This window comes from Lissotriton vulgaris, chromosome 8 (genome assembly GCF_964263255.1).
Source record: "Lissotriton vulgaris chromosome 8, aLisVul1.2, whole genome shotgun sequence".
Classification (NCBI taxonomy): domain Eukaryota; kingdom Metazoa; phylum Chordata; class Amphibia; order Caudata; family Salamandridae; genus Lissotriton; species Lissotriton vulgaris.
The window spans coordinates 440,159,371-440,179,710 of NC_141696.1; the positions used below are offsets into that span (position 1 = coordinate 440,159,371).

General features: G+C 44.4%; 1 protein-coding gene across 4 annotated transcripts in view; it reads left to right on the top strand.

Annotated features, from left to right (window-relative positions):
- The window catches only part of INPP4A (inositol polyphosphate-4-phosphatase type I A), a 1,119,411-nt gene that overhangs the window by 215,319 nt on the left and 883,752 nt on the right, over positions 1–20,340 (top strand). For all 4 annotated transcript variants that reach the window (XM_086934219.1, XM_086934220.1, XM_086934221.1 and 1 more), the window contains exon 2: positions 566–682. The gene's annotated coding sequence lies outside the window, so the exon portion shown is untranslated. The remainder of the gene's footprint in view (positions 1–565; positions 683–20,340) is intronic.

Below are 20,340 nucleotides of genomic sequence, written 5' to 3' on the forward strand. Positions count from 1 at the left end.
TTTAGATGCAGTGAGTGGTCATAATGCCCTTTCCTTTACTTAGCAGTAATAAGAGCATAGCAAACTCAGCTTATCTTTCTGTGTGGTTAAGATATTTTTCATGTTTAATCATTGTAACCGCTGGGGTATTAATAAGAACCATAACACCGTGCACAGCGAGATAGACCTTGACTGTAGGCCCAATTGTTTCTTGTTTGCTTAAAAAAAAAAGTATGCTTTGCTGTGGCGGTAATGTGGAGCCTGACATACGCACCATACTTATAATTGTGAGAATACAAGTCTGTTAGTATAATTGTTAACAGTGATATTATTGGTGGTTTATCTTCACAAGTAGGGTTTGTGTGCGCGTGGGTTGGGTTTAGGTGAGTAGTCGTCACAGAGTGATGATCTACGTCTACTGGAGCTCAAACCAGCAGCGGAACTGTGCGCCATTTTACCACACTCTTCCTTTGACTGAGGGGTGCTTTGCTGTGCCAGTACTGTGCTCACTGGCATTTCCTGTACAATCACTAGTTAAAACAAAGCTCAGACTGTGTGTACATAATATTCTTTCCATTTCTTCCAGCTTCGGGAAACAGTTCTTTTCAAGAATCTCTCTCCTACGGCTTCAACAAAACCGGATCGATCCTCGCCCTTGAACACCCATGGACACATCTGATGAATTCGCTATTTCGTGAAACTGGTATGGATTGTTTTCCATGCTGTGCAATTTGTGTTTCTTGGTATTGACTGTGTAATGCTTTGGAAAAAATGTACTGGGTTATACTAAACCAATCTATTTCCTGTGTGCTTTTTAACTCCCATTTCTCTTTTATCATTTGATGGGGGTTGTTTGATGCCGACCGCTCTGGTTGTACCGTTTGCCCAAGTTAGTATTCAACCCGTGCATACAAATTAACTCATCCATGGCACTTTATTTTTTGTTAGATTCATTGGCAACCTTGAGCAAAAGAATTTGAATATAGGCAGTAAATTGCACTCTCCTTTACAGTAATCGCCCTCTGCACAGGACTCAGTTTGACACGCATTAGACAGCTGGTGGCTCATGGACTTCATGCCGAACGAATGGAGATGACAACATTATTAAACTGTCTTGAAGCTTGTTTACTGGCTTTTAAACTGGTCCCTGTTTGTTCTTCCCATTCATTCCACAATTACTGGACCAAAACATTTAATTCAGTTCACTTTAGTACCATATGTTCCTAAAGCAGTTATTTCTTATTAAGATGTTTTTCTTGGGTCTTGGATTTTCAATCAAGTTTCTCTTTTTACATACCCACAATATACAAAGTTCACAGATACGGATGTAGTTCAGAATATCAGATTTCAATGATTAAACAGTTTTCTCCATGGCTAATGGTTTCAATAATTTGATCAAACGAGATATTCATATCAAATCACAGAAATCGTTCCCCTGGGCAAAATAACATACCAGTATTTGTAAAGCGCACAGCTACCTCCGAAGTGGTGTCCCGGCACTGGGCGCCCTCGGAAAGATTAAGCACTAACCTGCCGGAGGCACCTGGGATCAAACCGTGAATCCCGTAGTCCGGAGTCAGGGACCCTGGCCGCTGCGCCACGACCCTCAGTGCCTCCACAGTCCATAATGGAGCGGCTTTAGCTCTCATTTCTCTCCGCCTTCTCCAAACCTGTACCGCAGAAGAAGTAGTCTGCCGCGCTGCCCCCTGTGCACCATACTGTACGCATGTCTCTCTGCCCGTGGCTGCTCTGTACAACATATCTAACAAATGTGTGACCACTGCATACTCCCATTCATAAATAATTAGAGGAACCTAGACAGCTGTATCATTTTGAAGAGATATGCTTAGCCAGGAAAAGAGAACATATGTTTGTGCTAATGAACGATTTCCACTCCAAAGTTACATAAGTATAACTTGCACTCAGAGAGCTCCACCATACACTTAACTACTACAGTTTCAAGATACCTACACCCTGTAGTGTCCACGCACAACTGGAGCACCACTAAAGGTCCAACTGTTTCCTCGTTTCTAGAATCCAGTGTTATTAAATGGAGGCCTGAGCGGTGCAGGTTGCGAGGTAATTACTGTTTTTCGGCTGAGCTTAGCCATTGTATCAAACAGGGGTTCTTGCGAGTCTTGTATGAAGCTGCTGATTTGAAGACTTGCGTTTACAATATGTCAGAGGGTGAAGCCAGTAAGGGCGTATTTAATAAAGTGGCAATTTTCTTCAGCCTCCCAGCTATATAATAATTTATTAGGTGTGATAGTGTGGTTCTACTCTCCATATTTGGGAAGCAGTAGCCAGTGTAAGAGCAATTCTTGTTTTTTTCCTTCCAGATATATATCTTCTATATTGTTCAGTAGTATATTGAGTGTCATGACAGTTTTCAAGATAGGCAAGGCTTAAAATAAATACAGCTGTTTATAAACATATTTTAATAATTTTCTTTTAAGTTTCCTTCATTAGTGTTATGAATACGTCTTGCTGTGCAAGGCAAGCAGTTCATGGATATATTTGCGATGCAAAAGTGGTAGGTAGCAATTTCTAAATATAAAACTATTATCATTCATTAAAGTGTTCCTTTTTAGGTCTCGCCTACGCAGCGCGCATGCGCTCCATAGGCCAGATGGCCTATTGCTATCGTTTCAGCTTTTCAGCCAAACATGTGCACGCGTTCCATTGCCTTCAATGGCAACACCTGCACATTTTCACTTGCGGGAGCGAGCGTCGCCATATGGTAGCAATTATTGCTCCCGCAAGTGTACCGCGAGCCCACCCCCTGCCACGCGAGGCGCACGCGCTCCTCCCCCTTCTGCCACGCGCGTGCTTGTTTTTAGCTGGCCCGGGCCGATTTCTTCCCAATCCAACCCTGACTATGTCTGCATATTTCACATAGCGCTCCGTCACCGCGGCATGCGCAGTAACACATGTAGCTGGCTAACCGGCTGTGAGAAGTTGGCCCGATATGCAACGTTCGCTATTCTAGCGACCGCTATGTATCGTTCCAACGACCCTTATGGTGTTTGGTTGTAAGTCAACCTATAGACCAGCTATCCTAGTAGCGTGGATACGAGCAGTCTAAGGCTAAAGACTCGAGAGGGCGCGTTAAGCCAGCTGTTTACCACACATGTACCCCTTGAACACCCAGTGAAAGGACACCACACAAGTGTTATGAAAATAAACAATATATTTATTAAGAATCACAACAGCCCTGTACTCTTTATGAGGACAGGGTACTAAGCACAAACCAAATCTCTTTAGCAAATACTTCAAGTGCACAGTTTAAAACAAGTGTCCGGGGACACGGAAAGGTTAAGGCAAGTCGGAAGCGAGGGACTCGGGACCCTAGAGTAAGGAGGCTATGCAGGCACCGAAATGCCGAGTTACCTAGCCACGAGGGCTGCGGCTGCAAGTCTTACAGGCGTCGGGGTCTTCGCTGACGAGCCAGGAGCCGGAAGAAAAGGAGTTGCTGGCCGGCGACCAATGGTGAATAGTTCGTAGGGATCCAAGCCTGGATCGGAGATTGATGAAACCTGAAAGCAGAGGGGACCAAGTTCGTACTACTAGCCAGTAGTCAGAGGGTACCAGGAAGGCACCAGTTGGCCGTCACCTCGACCAGGTGAGTGGGCGACGCTAGGCTCTGCAGTCTCACGGACCAGGAGGCGTTGTTGGCGACCACGGTGGAGGTGCGAGCTGTCCCACGACGGATGTCGCTGTCGGCGTCTTGAGTGGACCAGGAGGGTCCGGGGTGCTTCTCGAAAAGATGGAAGCAAGGGCCAGTCTGGAGCAACCAGACCGGCAGTGTTGATTCTCGGATGTCGTCACAGAAGGGCACAAGCCAGCGGCTAGTGACCAGACAACGTGCTGAGCAGCGAGCAGAAGGGCCCCACGCAGATCGTGGAGATGCTGGGAGACTGCACTTCGGTGCTGGAGCGGCTCAGGGTCGGGGCTTCTCGGACCCCAGAGCACTCACCAGAGAGTTACCTCGATGGTCGTGCTGGTTTTTAAGAGCGTGCAGGTTCTGATGATGGCCGGTCCCTCTAGGTCTCGTCGCACCCACAGATCACAGCTGAGCTGATGACGTGGGTAGAGGTCAGAGGTGCCAGGGAAGCCGGTTTCTCGTCGAGCTGGGCCGTCGGATTCCTTGAGGAAGGACTTACAGCAAACCGCAGAGTTCTTAGATGGTGCCCGCTGATGCAGGGTGACTACTCCTTAGTCACAAGGGAGAAATCTTGAGAAGAGTCTTGAAGTCCTTTCGTAGAAAGTATTCTTGATTCAAAGATGATCTAATTTGGAAGGGTCCCCGCTCCGGCCTTTATCCTAAAGAAAGGGGTGGGTACATGACTAGGTCCTGCCCTAAGGGTGGGACCAGGAAGGGGGGTAGTTACACCCCTCTCCCCTGCCGGACTTTCCCCAGGCCAGGGCTGTCGCCCCTGGAACTGGTTCTAACCGGCAGATGCGTAGTGAGCACCGGGGTGCCACTCCGCAGTCACCTTCTCGCAAAAGCCCTACCTACCCAGAATACACAAACCCTGTCTGGGACGGTGCGAACACCGCCCTTGACAGGAAACCCTTTGTCCAAGTGCTCCTCGCTGGAAGGACTCCCAGCAGCAGGAGGTCAGACTCGTGTCTGTGGTGGCAGCATCCATTTTGTGGAGCTGAGGCTTTAGTTAACTTTAACCGGGGTTCACAGTTACGTACATGTCGTGTCCCTCTAGAAGGGCGGAATGCTAACCTCGTCGCCAGGGTTGGTGAGAGGGCAGCATCCCGATTCGTATGACACCTTACTCGACATGTCTTGATAACGCGACACCGAAGTTACCGATGTGGTACGCGTTATCATGGAACAGCCATTGGGTCTTTTCTCCGCAAGCTGCAACCGGCTCGGCTCGGGCCAGAACACAGTTCACGCGAGCCCATGCACTCTGCCTTCAGGATTGTCAAGGCCTGCCATAGGAGTGACTGATAGGGACTCGGGTGTCCATTGGAAGGTTAGATATAGAGCTACTATATCTAAAGCAAAGGGTGATTACACGACTTCGCCCCAGCTGTCATGCAGCCAGTTGTGTCAAATTTAGGAGGCCATTCAGGGGTGGCACAATACATGCTGCAGCCCCTGGTGGCCCTGGGTACACCTATGCCCTGAGTTACAGGCAAAAACAACAATTGCCCCTGCTCTAGGAACATATCATAAAGGCTTTGTAAGTCATGGTAGTGATACAGTAGTAAACCGTGCACATCAAATGTGTATCAGAATCAAAAGCAAGAAAGTTCAAAGAGGTGGAATCCTTGTTATGGAGTATAAATTTATTGTTCCTCTTGTTCTGGCCAACACGTGTTTCATCGCAGGGAAACAGACTGCGAATCTTCAGGGCTGGGTATAGATACAAAAGATGCATTTGTATGGTTCGTTTAACATGAGTGCAAAAAGTGATTGGTGGCCCCTGGTGACATAAGGCGGGCATGCCATAGGTGACATTGTGTCATAAAGATGTGACCTGATATCTATGCTGTTTGTGACTGTGAGAGGTGGTGAATATTTATCGTGACTATACAGATCGTGTTGATGTGAATTTAAAAAGTTCCAAGGTTATAGCTGTTTTTAAAAGCAAACACATTAACCAGTATGCGTGGATATTATTTCCAAAAATTATTTCAAAAGGAAAAAAGAAAAAAGAAAAAAGGTGGCGGAAGGGAAGACACGGAAATATGACAAGTTATGAAACATGAGTGAAAAGGTGTCCGTGCTTGTTGGTGGGTACATGCCTTATTGTGACTGGTAGTGACTTTTTAGTGTTATAATTATAACAAATATATTACAGATGGAATGCTTATATAGCTAGAAAATATATAACATTTCATATATTACTGTGCTAAGTATGAGCGAATAGTGATGTTATCTGTATGCCAGGATATGCATTAGCCTGTTTTGATCTAGGTTAATGGATTTATGTCGATTCGCATGATGAGAATACAGAGTCATGGAGCTTTATTACTCATTCCCATGTAACTGAAATACCCGGTATTCATTATGAGGTTGTACTCAAATATGCTCGTGTAAAATGCCACTGGTTACTATGAACGCTTAAAACGGACAAAAGGGGGGTATCTATTAAGGAAATGTGCTTAAGAAGAACATTTGTTTGATTTGTCTAAGAACACCGAATTTAAATTATCGCGTGTTTGTTTAGTGCACACAATTGCAACGTTTCCAGAAGTTCCAGAAAACCAAAATACGGAATATGTCCAAAATTAGGGGGGGTTTTTTGGGGGTGTTTCGAATATGAGTCTATTCACAAACAGTATCTTGGTAAAGGTACATGACTCACCCTTTCGAGAGAGAAGCCGGAAGTAGTGAAAAGGCCACGAGTATTGGTAATGCGCTAGAAAGCGTAGTCAGGAGATTCCTACAGGTAAAATAGTTTACATCAGTGACAAATGAAAAAAGGACATGGTAACGTAAGCCGTGTCTCGTGGGAGCTATTGCTAACAAAAAACAAACCATAATTAAATATTCGTACCTTGAATAATTTTAAAGGAAAAACCTTTCCCGGGAGGAGAGTTAGAGGCTGTTGCGCCAGAAAGACAGGTCTGCAGGCGGGTACACCTGTAGAGTGAACAATGAAAAACCACGAGTGGTGTTGTCATATCTCATTATGGTGTGGTTTGTTTCAGAGAAGGGAAAGCGGGTGGGTTTCGAGATGCGAGAAGAGTCGTTTTACCTGGACAAGTTCGTTCTCCCTCCTGTGGTTCCCGGTGCCGTCGTTCGAAAACGGTCACCTGACAGGAAATGGGAGTCTCTATTTATGCCTACATCCGGGATTTGCTCTTGGAAACACTAGAGCGGTAACGTAATGTTTAGTTAAACTAAACGTTGACCGAATTTAGAAAAAATACTGCATGTTCCTCTCCGGTTGGATGAGTCACACGGGAGATGTGGTTAAAGGTGGAAGTATGAGAATTTGGCGTTCTGAAAATCGGATTATAAAATATAAGAGACCAAGATCCGTTGAGATGCTAATTAAAGTAAATTAAAATAAAATTGAGTGGGTGCAGTCATTCAAAAACGGACTTCGCTTAACCGGTGGTGAACCCGGTTGAAATCCGGTTAGGTGACAGTATTTAGGGGCGAAAATTACAATGATTATAATGATAATTGATCCTGAAATGTTTAGGTGTAGTATATTGCGATAAAGAGCAGACGATTTCAAAAAATTAAATTAATACTGAAATTGTAAGACAAATTGTAAGACAAATTGAATCATTTAGTTCTGACACTTACATATTAATTTGATGAATAACAAGAAGGAAAAGACGTGTACAAATACATGTTAAGCATACATGTTGGGGTATGGTTTCAAACATAGGTTTCATTTAGAAAAGAATATGCCTATCATGCCATGTGGAAATGGGTTTCAGGAGATCATATTGGTCTTTTGTAAGAACTGTTTCAATTTGATTCAATTCCCTAAGAAGTATTGCATCTCAGGGTCGTAGTTCAAGCCTAGTTCAATACTGCGAAGACGCATGATCCAAGTCGCTTCTTTGCGTCTCAAAGTTAGCTCTCGGTTGCCACCCCTGATGTGAGTGGGTACCGTTTCGATGCCGTAAAAAGTAATGTGGAAATCTTCAATGGTTTGCTGACATGTGGCTACATGTAGGGCAACAGGGTATTTGGGGTCTTGTTTCTGTATTGCTCTCATATGTTCAGAGATCCTGTCTTTCAGACTCCTGATTGTGCTGCCCACATATTGTTTGCCACAATGGCACTCGATTATGTATATTACATATTTGGTAGTGCAATTGATGTTCATTCTGATGTCATAGGTGTCCCCATTGGGACCGGTAAATTTAGTTGTTTTGTGTTTTGCCCATTTACACATTACACAAAAGCCGCATTTGAAGAAGCCCTTGTTGCGTTGTGTCAGCCAGTCCGGAGTTGTATCTACTCTTGGAACAGTGGGACTAAGTCTGTTCTTCAGGGTTCTCCCTCTGCGGAAGGTTATTTGTGGAGTTGGGGGAATCAGAACCTTAAGCACTGGATCAGTTTTGAGCAGGTTCCAGTGTTTCATCATGCTGGTACGGATTGATCTGTGTAGGCTGTTGAATTCTGTGATCATCCTTATTGTGGAATCCTTCTTCTTACTTGAGTTGTTACACTTGAGTGTCTCTGGTCTAGGGAGTGCGCCTGTCCTAATTCTGGAATACTTCAAACCCTCCTAGTGTTTCAATAGCCTATTGACTTCCAGTTAAGGCTGCCCCCCGCTACTCCACTTTTCACAAATCACGTATCGACAAATACTGGCACATTGTTAATTTTGGAATCATTCCAACAAAATATCTCCATACCAACATGGATAGAGATAAAATAGCAGCTGATCTCTTTGAGAATCTAGCCAAGGGCATGCCTACCCACACTGCCACGGCAACTGCTGGTCCCCCCCGTGTGGAGGGCCTTAAAGACAAATTTAAGAAATTGGAGAGACTAAAAAAACAGGAGAACTCACGCTGGTGGGACTCCACCACCCTGAAGCAATATATGCGTCTTAAACAAATACCGAGAGGCTTGCGCTCCAATACTTTCCCTACATATGATGATCTTGATCTAGATCTAGTAAAAAAATGGGAAGATTCTGTCACCAATAACTCCTTTGCCCTTATGGACATATTGATAGAAAATGCTGATCGCAAATCCGGTAAACTACTGGGAGAAATTGCGACACTAGAGCAAGAAATTAAAGACCTCAATTTACCAGAACCTCCGGTGAAGAACTACACTATTCTGGATGAGGTGCTTTTCAAACATCAGGAAGAAATAAAAAACAGGAAGGCCAGACAAATAAAAAGAGATGATACAGATTACCGTAATGGTCGAATCTTCACCTATGATCGCAAATACGACTCTTTAGTACGACCTAACAACCCTAGAAAAAGTGGTAACATATCATCCGCCCCGAGCTCTGTTTCATCCAGTAATGCCTCCCTAAATTCTGCAGGTACAAGTGAACCCGATCGGGATGTACTAGAAAACAGTACTCCTTTTTTAGTGGAGCTGGAACGAATGCGCAAAGGGAACAAGACCCTACCGCCACGAGACACCACAGATCAAAGACCCACAGAGGTAGCAGGGGCGGCAAACGAAGACTACAGAAAAAAACTGAGGTCAGGAACAGCAAGGAAGTAGAGACCAGACATAACGAGGTCCAAGTGGTAAATCTCTCCTCTCTTCCACTGACTGCTGATATGACTAATCTCCTCTCCAGGGGCTTAAACTTTAATCCCTTCTCAGTGGGAGACACATGCTTAACGAAAATAGACCTCTTTAAATTTGTACGGAGCCTGAAACTGAAAAAGTATTTTGCTGGAAAAACTACCAACACCAGAAATGTCAAAAATATTCCTGATGTATTAACAGATAATGTGACCACAATAAAAGATATACAAGCAATACACCTATTGTTATCGATTACTGAATGCGAGGATAGCCCTGTAGAGATGGGACAACTTCTAGAGGAATTGAACATAAACACAGATCTGGGGGTTGTTAGTGGTTTGAAAAATAAATCCACTTGGACACCAACTCTACCAGGTGGCAACAATATCGACATTTTTTACAAGCGTGTTCTTGATGATATCAACAAAATCAATACAAGAAAACTCAACGAAACATTTGCATTTAAAGACAACCTCACCAAAGGTGAGCGCCTTGCCCTCACCACACTTACACAGACTTCCACCATCGTGATCCGCGAAGCGGACAAAGGAGGGAACATTGTAATAATGAATGCAGACGATTACAATAAGGAAATATTAAGTCAATTAGCTGATACTTCCTGTTATGAACTGATCACACTCAACCCCATGGGTACGCTAACAACATCCATTAATCAGCACCTACACAAATGGAAAGAAGATGGCTTACTGAATGATGATGAATATATGTACCTTAAAGTACACAAACCGACATTTCCATGGCTGTATACCCTTCCAAAAATCCACAAAAATCTCCCATTTCCACCAGGCAGACCTATTGTCTCTGGCATAGGAGGTCCTACCGAGAGATTGGCTGAGTATGTGGATTTGTTTCTAGGCCCACTGGTAAAAAATCTACCCTCATTCATCCAGGACTCCAAGCATATCCTGAGTGTATTGAATGATCTAGAATGGCAACCGAACACTACCTTAGTGACTATGGACGTGGTTGCCCTATACACAAGTATCAACCCTGTCCTAGGTATAGAGGCCATAACACGAGTTCTATCCAACAGACCAGCATCCCTGTGGGCTCATACAGATATGTTGATAACCATGATGACTTTAATTCTCAACAACAATTTCTTTATGTTCCAAAAAAACTGGTACCGACAAAAACGAGGAGTAGCCATGGGCTCCAAATTCTCGCCATCTTTTGCCAATTTGTTTATGGGCTCCTTTGAAACAGACCACATCTGGGGTACTAGGGGCAGTCAGTACACCGACTACATACTTTTCTGGGGTCGCTACATAGACGACTGTATCCTACTGTGGACAGGCCCAGACGACCTTCTCCAAAGCTTCTTTGAACATCTCAATCATAACGATTGGGAACTGAGCTTCACGATGAAATACAGCAAAACCAAGATAGAGTTTCTGGATTTGGAATTCTACATTCTCAATGACAAATTACACAGTAAACTTTATAGGAAGCCCACTTCGTGTAACGCTATACTCCGAGCAGATAGTCACCACCCGCCACACCAAATTAGATCAATACCATTTGGAGAATTCCTCAGAGCCAGAAGAAACTGCAGCAACGATAGTGATCTGGCGAAGACTGTACAAGACATGGAACTGAGATTCGAAAAACGCGGATATCCCCAATCCATCCTCTCCACAGCAAAAAAGAGACTTAACAAAATAACGAGACCAGAGACACTCAAGTGTAACAACTCAAGTAAGAAGAAGGATTCCACAATAAGGATGATCACAGAATTCAACAGCCTACACAGATCAATCCGTACCAGCATGATGAAACACTGGAACCTGCTCAAAACTGATCCAGTGCTTAAGGATCTGATTCCCCCAACTCCACAAATAACCTTCCGCAGAGGGAGAACCCTGAAGAACAGACTTAGTCCCACTGTTCCAAGAGTAGATACAACTCCGGACTGGCTGACACAACGCAACAAGGGCTTCTTCAAATGCGGCTTTTGTGTAATGTGTAAATGGGCAAAACTCAAAACAACTAAATTTACCGGTCCCAATGGGGACACCTATGACATCAGAATGAACATCAATTGCACTACCAAATATGTAATATACATAATCGAGTGCCATTGTGGCAAACAATATGTGGGCAGCACAATCAGGAGTCTGAAAGACAGGATCTCTGAACATATGAGAGCAATACAGAAACAAGACCCCAAATACCCTGTTGCCCTACATGTAGCCACATGTCAGCAAACCATTGAAGATTTCCACATTACTTTTTACGGCATCGAAACGGTACCCACTCACATCAGGGGTGGCAACCGAGAGCTAACTTTGAGACGCAAAGAAGCGACTTGGATCATGCGTCTTCGCAGTATTGAACTAGGCTTGAACTACGACCCTGAGATGCAATACTTCTTAGGGAATTGAATCAAATTGAAACAGTTCTTACAAAAGACCAATATGATCTCCTGAAACCCATTTCCACATGGCATGATAGGCATATTCTTTTCTAAATGAAACCTATGTTTGAAACCATACCCCAACATGTATGCTTAACATGTATTTGTACACGTCTTTTCCTTCTTGTTATTCATCAAATTAATATGTAAGTGTCAGAACTAAATGATTCAATTTGTCTTACAATTTGTCTTACAATTTCAGTATTAATTTAATTTTTTGAAATCGTCTGCTCTTTATCGCAATATACTACACCTAAACATTTCAGGATCAATTATCATTATAATCATTGTAATTTTCGCCCCTAAATACTGTCACCTAACCGGATTTCAACCGGGTTCACCACCGGTTAAGCGAAGTCCGTTTTTGAATGACTGCACCCACTCAATTTTATTTTAATTTACTTTAATTAGCATCTCAACGGATCTTGGTCTCTTATATTTTATAATCCGATTTTCAGAACGCCAAATTCTCATACTTCCACCTTTAACCACATCTCCCGTGTGACTCATCCAACCGGAGAGGAACATGCAGTATTTTTTCTAAATTCGGTCAACGTTTAGTTTAACTAAACATTACGTTACCGCTCTAGTGTTTCCAAGAGCAAATCCCGGATGTAGGCATAAATAGAGACTCCCATTTCCTGTCAGGTGACCGTTTTCGAACGACGGCACCGGGAACCACAGGAGGGAGAACGAACTTGTCCAGGTAAAACGACTCTTCTCGCATCTCGAAACCCACCCGCTTTCCCTTCTCTGAAACAAACCACACCATAATGAGATATGACAACACCACTCGTGGTTTTTCATTGTTCACTCTACAGGTGTACCCGCCTGCAGACCTGTCTTTCTGGCGCAACAGCCTCTAACTCTCCTCCCGGGAAAGGTTTTTCCTTTAAAATTATTCAAGGTACGAATATTTAATTATGGTTTGTTTTTTGTTAGCAATAGCTCCCACGAGACACGGCTTACGTTACCATGTCCTTTTTTCATTTGTCACTGATGTAAACTATTTTACCTGTAGGAATCTCCTGACTACGCTTTCTAGCGCATTACCAATACTCGTGGCCTTTTCACTACTTCCGGCTTCTCTCTCGAAAGGGTGAGTCATGTACCTTTACCAAGATACTGTTTGTGAATAGACTCATATTCGAAACACCCCCAAAAACCCCCCCCTAATTTTGGACATATTCCGTATTTTGGTTTTTTGGAACTTCTGGAAACGTTGCAATTGTGTGCACTAAACAAACACGCGATAATTTAAATTCGGTGTTCTTAGACAAATCAAACAAATGTTCTTCTTAAGCACATTTCCTTAATAGATACCCCCCTTTTGTCCGTTTTAAGCGTTCATAGTAACCAGTGGCATTTTACACGAGCATATTTGAGTACAACCTCATAATGAATACCGGGTATTTCAGTTACATGGGAATGAGTAATAAAGCTCCATGACTCTGTATTCTCATCATGCGAATCGACATAAATCCATTAACCTAGATCAAAACAGGCTAATGCATATCCTGGCATACAGATAACATCACTATTCGCTCATACTTAGCACAGTAATATATGAAATGTTATATATTTTCTAGCTATATAAGCATTCCATCTGTAATATATTTGTTATAATTATAACACTAAAAAGTCACTACCAGTCACAATAAGGCATGTACCCACCAACAAGCATGGACACCTTTTCACTCATGTTTCATAACTTGTCATATTTCCGTGTCTTCCCTTCCGCCACCTTTTTTCTTTTTTCTTTTTTCCTTTTGAAATAATTTTTGGAAATAATATCCACGCATACTGGTTAATGTGTTTGCTTTTAAAAACAGCTATAACCTTGGAACTTTTTAAATTCACATCAACACGATCTGTATAGTCACGATAAATATTCACCACCTCTCACAGTCACAAACAGCATAGATATCAGGTCACATCTTTATGACACAATGTCACCTATGGCATGCCCGCCTTATGTCACCAGGGGCCACCAATCACTTTTTGCACTCATGTTAAACGAACCATACAAATGCATCTTTTGTATCTATACCCAGCCCTGAAGATTCGCAGTCTGTTTCCCTGCGATGAAACACATGTTGGCCAGAACAAGAGGAACAATAAATTTATATTCCATAACAAGGATTCCACCTCTTTGAACTTTCTTGCTTTTGATTCTGATACACATTTGATGTGCACGGTTTACTACTGTATCACTACCATGACTTACAAAGCCTTTATGATATGTTCCTAGAGCAGGGGCAATTGTTGTTTTTGTACAAAATTGTGTGGATTTGAAATCCACGTTTGAGCGGTTACGAGGGATTACCGCCCGCCCCTTTGCCTGGAATCTGACACTTTGTGACACGATACTGTGCGGTTACTAGGGAGTGCGCCTGTCCTAATTCTGGAATACTTCAAACCCTCCTAGTGTTTCAATAGCCCTGAGTTACAGGGTCTGATAAGGTGGCCCAGTACCAATTGGTAAATGCACCTAGGGTACATCTCGTAATTTAGAAAGAGAACAGCCAGGCTGTGGGTCTGATTGGCAGGCCCGCAGCCAGAGAAAGTCGTAAACCAGTGAAACAAAAGCAAAAAATCTGGGTGATCATAGGATTGCAGACCCTACTCTCCTACACCGGCCAGCAAGCAGGCTTGCTAGCGTGTTGATGATGACATATATCTTTTTCAACAACCGGGTGTGTTCAGAGCCATGAGAGTTAGAACTGCGCGTCGATCTTGTGGGAAATACTTAATCTTTGAGCTACATCTTCGGTCTCTCAGTGGTTTGCATGGAAATGATCACAGGGGATACTTTTCCAACTTTCCTTACTTTCTCTGAACTTCTCCACCCTGTAATTCAAGGGAGGGCGGGGCCATCACAGTCCTTGGCCTGCATTGGTCGGCAATGCTGCCAGTCAACACACTTTTTGCTCTCTGGCAGACCTGTTGCTCTGGTGGAGAGCTGTGAGGAAGAGGGTAGTGGGGGGAAACTCTGTAGCACTTAGGCTTCCAATACTGGCAGACAGAGCTTCCTGTAGGACCCTGTGTGTTTCTGGTCTACAGTGACCTCTTTCCACGTCTCCACATTTAAGTCTTGGCTCAGGGACGGAACAGGAAACACCAACAAGACGGATTCTGAACTTTTACCTATTTATTTGGATCTTTACTAGAGCCACACCCAGGACTGGGCTCTACAAGGGTGTGTTTGTCTCCCTACCCAATGTGAGGTGCCACTCGCTGTGGCCCGCTAGAGGGCCTATGTGAGGAACAGAGCCTTCTGACTGGGAGGCCTGCGGGGGCGATGATTTCGTTGCCCTCCTCCCCCTCCAGCCCCAACCTCCCGGCACCCGGCCTGGCGATGCCCGCTCCCGGCCTGGAGCCCGGGCCTTCGACGTTGCCCCTGCTACCCTGCCCGGGCGTCTCCTTCACCATCCAAATCGGCCTGACCTGGGAATTTGTCCTGCTGCCACCCTCCTCCGACCTGGCGCGCGTCAAGCAGCTGGCCTGCTCCATCGTGGACCATAAGGTAAGGGGCCGGCGGCCTCACTTCCTGTTTACTGTCTGCTCAGCCCTGGGACCAGGGGGCCCCCAGAGTGGACCGTTAATTGCACCCCTGAAGGCGGCGGGCTCATTGCACCCACCAGTGCTTTTTGCTTATTGGTGAAGTTTTACTGGGCCAAGTGTTTACTTTTGCCGAGATTCAGGGGAGGCGGGGAGGTCTTTTATCTGCAAGCAGGGAGGAATTTTTCTATACCCTGTGCGGTGCTGAGGTAGAAAAGTTTTGCACACAGACCTGCTTTTTTTATTTTTTTTAAAGAAGAACCAATCTCCGGGGAAGGAATAAGGGCTACTGCTGAACCCTACAGGATTTCCACTTTTTTCACCAAGAAAATTGCCTGCTATTTGTTCAAGTTTTGAGATTCTGGAATGACCTCGAGCTTGTTTTTGAATTGGCTTTTATGTGGAATTCTCTCTTTTTTATCACAGGGTAATTCTAATGTTGACTAATCTAATAAGAATTTAGACATAATAGTTGTCTAGCTCTTACAATATATTTCAGGATATATATTTTTAAACTGGGTACGTTTACATTTAGACATATTTGATTTTGATTACTTTTCCTAGTGTATTTACCGGTAATGACATAAAGATACCTGCCATGTGGGTACAATACTTGCCAGTTAGTAATCACTTCCTGCCAGGCTGCTGAAACTTACTTACATCGCTCAGATGTGAATGGTCCATGTAAGGCCTGGATGCAGGTCTTTACCCCAAACCTGAAATTGTGTTCTACCTAGCGTTTGTTTACAATGCTGGCCTACACATTTTAACATGCTTTTTATATTACGTGCCAGAGCTACATAGCAGAAATATTACTGCCTTCTGAGCAGCAGTGTTTACAAGTGTTTTTGCTGCAGACATTTACCTAACCACCGGAGGCTGCTGAGTGGGCTCTATGGCACTATATGCAGCTAGATTGGCAACCAGACTTTCTCCCAACGGGAGAGGGCTGGCTGGGCATCGCACCAGGCCACGAAAAAAAACACCTATATTTCGACTGCTGGCACTCCCCAGGACCTCAGGCTGACAGGAACCGACCGCCAGCCAAACACACCCAAAAATATAGTTTAAATGGTGGATTGTTTTTCTGACTGGGATAAAAAGCAAATTCCAAAATTATACGCCCGCGCAGAACGTGCGCGGTTTGCTTTCTGCCACGCGTGTGAGCCGAGGCTGTAGGAGATGTTGTTAAGTACATCCTGCCTAAGTTTGGAAATTTTGGGTGTGTTGGGAATAGAAAAGAGGAGGACCTGAGATAGAAAGGACGAGGGCCACTGTGCCTAAAGTAAAGGCCCATTCGGATACTGGTATAGCAGTAGTGATAGTGATTTACATACAGCTGTGAGGGGCTTGGAGTGCAACACATCAGTGTTGCTTTAGACAGATGGGAAGATGACCACTGAGCTAAAGGCCACGCTTTACATACTAGCGCATGTCTGGGAAGGTTGCAAATGGTTTTACTATATGTGCGTTGAGTCTGAACTCCATGTGTTCTTTTTTTGTCCGGGTTATCGCTCAATTAGAACTAGATGGTTGGTACAGCTATGTAAAAACCTAGGCGCAACCCATTGCATGGAAGCATTTAGACTTTTAAAATATAATCCTGATTCCCATTTAGTTTATGGGGCAGCAAGGTAGCTCCTAAAAGCAGCAAACGCTGCTCTTGCTCTTTGAATTTGGGATGGCAAAATATTTAGTGTGCTATTGGTATTAAAAGTCTGTGCACTGGTAAAACGAAGCCTACCTCCCTTAACCTCATTTGGGGTAGAAGCCCATTGCTCGTTCAGCGCACAGCCGATTGAACGCTGTAGCGCTCACTGTTTACCTTAGCGGCCGCCATCGCCGGCGTGCTCGCTGACCACGCCCCCTCGAGGCCACGCCCCCGCCCAGCCTATAAGACGCTGAAAACTAGCGCCTTCACTAATTTCTAAACCCACTCCTGAGGCGGAAGCCGGGAGCTGGCGTTACGCTTTCTTTTACTCTTGCTCACTGTTCATAACTTGATTGTCACTTATACTTCTGTGTCTTTTTAAAGAAAACAAAAACGAAGCCTACCTCCCTTAACCTCATTTGGGGTACAAGCCCATTGCTCGTTCAGCGCACAGCCGATTGAACGCTGTAGCGCTCACTGTTTACCTTAGCGGCCGCCATCGCACTCGCTGACCACGCCCCCTCGAGGCCACACCCCCCTTAGGTAGATATGTGCATGTGCAGGAAGCGCAGCGGACGAGCGCAGCGGGAGCACCTAAGGCAAGCCCGTCTGCGCCAAGAACGCGACAGGCGCAGGAAACTCTGGTCAAGCACCCCCGTCTTTAAGGTATCAACCCGACGTCCTACACAGTCTACGCATAAGAAACAGTTGCACTTGTAAGATCGAAATGAAGAACATCAATGGACCCTTCAGCTGTAAACTCTGTAGGTGGACCTCGTCCGGATACCCAGCCAAGACTCTAATTCCTCTAACCAACTCAGTAGATAATATGTTGCACTTTAAAGGAGGGATGATCAACGCTCGCTCCATGTGTAGCCACAGCCAAGATATAAAAGATCTTATCCTGGAGTTAGACCTCGATTGCCTCCTTATAACCGAAACCTGGTTAACTGATAATAGCAACCCTGACCTAGCCATCGCCCTCCCCCAGGGCTATACCATCTTTAGGCAGGACAGACTGAAGGGAAGAGGTGGAGGACTTGCTGTGGTGTTAAGAAACTGCTTTAACTGCCACACATTCAACTTAGACCCCCTCAAAGATATAGAAGGCCTTGGCTTCTCAATCAAACTGAACGAAACCTCCTCCTTCTCTGGAGGACTTATCTACCGCCCCCTGGTAATGCAACCCGATTCCTTGACACTCTCAGTGACTCATTGGGCCACCTTCTCATAAGATACCCACACTTCACTCTCTTGGGTGATTTTAATCTGCACCTCGAATCCAAAACTGACTTACAGGTTCTTAACTTCCAACAGACCCTAGAAATCTTCAACCTTCAACAAAGAGTTAAACAGCCCACACACCAAGCTGGTCACATACTAGACGGAGTATGTACGAACCTTCCCCTCCTAACAACCCAACCTCCTGTCCCACAAATATGGACCGATCACAGTCTGATCCCGTTCTGTATCAAAACCTCCCGCCCCCAGAATGCAATTAAACCTAGTTTACATTCGGATAACTACGTCAATTGGAAAATGGTAGAGGAAAATTTCAAGCTTAAACCTATCACCCAAACACAGATCCCTAATCTTACCGGCGACGCTGATCATGACTCAAAATACTTCCAGAGCTGGATACAGCAGGAGATTAAAGCACGTGAACCTTCCAAACGTCCCCGAAGAATAGAGAAAAAAACCTAAGACTAATGCCCCCTGGTTTACTACAGAATTAGCCAAAGCCCATCTATTATGTAGAAAAGGCGAACGCAAGTGGCGTAAAACGTACGACACGGCAGATAGACACTCTTATATTCAGCTGAGGAAGGTATATCACTCCAACATAAAAACCGCCAAGAAAGTCTTTTACACTAATGCCATCATCAATGCCAAACAGAAACAAAAAACATTGTTTTCGATAGTTAAGACTTTCACCCATCCCAGAGCATTACAGCCTGAAATTCCCCCATCTCAAGAGTTTTGCAACCAAATAGCTGACTTTTTTGAGGAGAAAATTGACGCAATTCAAAAAAACTTTCCTACCCCTCAAGTGGCCCAGACTTCAACCCTGTCTGTTCAGGAAGTTAACCCAGTCGGAAGTCCTAACACTTTCACACCGGTCAGTCTAGACCAAACACGGGAAGTAATTCTAGCAAGCAAATCAGGATCACCTTCAGACCCATGCCCCCCCCAGAATTCTCCATCAACTAATTGATGTGGTGAATCCAATCATAAACAAGATTGTTAACTCTTCCCTCAGTACAGGTATCGTCCCATGTGAATGGAAACAAGGAATAGTAAAACCCCTGATGAAAAAACTTAATAAATCCCCCTCAGACCTCACCAATCTACGTCCGATATCACTCCTCCCAGTTCTAGGAAAAATCACTGAACAAATGGTCTATAGGGAACTTAAAAGTCATCTTGAATCATACAACGTACTCCATCCCCAACAGTCAGGTTTTCGTCCCAATCACTCTACTGAAACTGCACTGATTGAATTGATAGACTCTATAAAATTTCTGCAAGATCAGAAAAAGAACGCTGTGCTGATTCTTCTGGACCTCACAGCAGCGTTCGATACAATTTCGCATTCCATACTGCTAGGCAGACTGAAAGATATCGGTATCTCAGATGTGGTTCTCGCGTGGATCACATCCTTCTTAACTGACAGATCCCAAACGATTGCACTGGGTCCTTTCCTCTCTAAAGAGAAGAGGGTTCCGTCTGGAGTTCCTCAAGGTTCCATCCTGAGTCCTCTACTCTTTAATGTATACCTGATCCCGCTTATATCCCTGATTGAATCATTTGGCATACTCGTAACATCGTATGCCGATGACACTCAACTCATTGTACCTCTAGATGAACACTCCATTAAGGCCGAACAAAACCTTAAAAACTGTCTGAAAGCCGTTTTCCATTGGATGGACAAAAACCACCTAAAATGCAATACCAGCAAGACAGAAATCCTCCCTATGGGAAAAAAGGCTAATTTCTGCCCCAGCCTATGGTGGCCTGAAGACTCCACAGCTCCCCCCCAGACTGTAGCAACAGCAAAGAATCTCGGAGTCCTGTTCGACACCGAATTATCCTTTGACCAACATGTCAGGAATGTGGCAGGTCGCTGCTTTGGCATCATAAAATCTCTAAAAAAAATTCTTCGACTTCTTACCCACTGACTCAAGGAAAGCTGTAGCAGTGGCTCTAATTCTCGCCCGCCTAGACTACTGCAATGGTCTTCTGGCAGGCGCAAAAAAATCCACACTTAAAAAACTTCAAAGTGTACTTCATTCGGCAGCCAGATTAGTTTTAAAACTACCCAGAAAATCCTCAATATCTGCTGCCTTAAAAACTCTCCATTGGCTCCCTTTGCATAAAAGAATATTTTTTAAGATTCTTATTGTTGCATTCCGGGCATTCAATAACACAGGCCCTAAATATCTCATCAGGCGTTTCCCCCACTACAACCCTACCAGAACTCTGCGATCCTCCAAT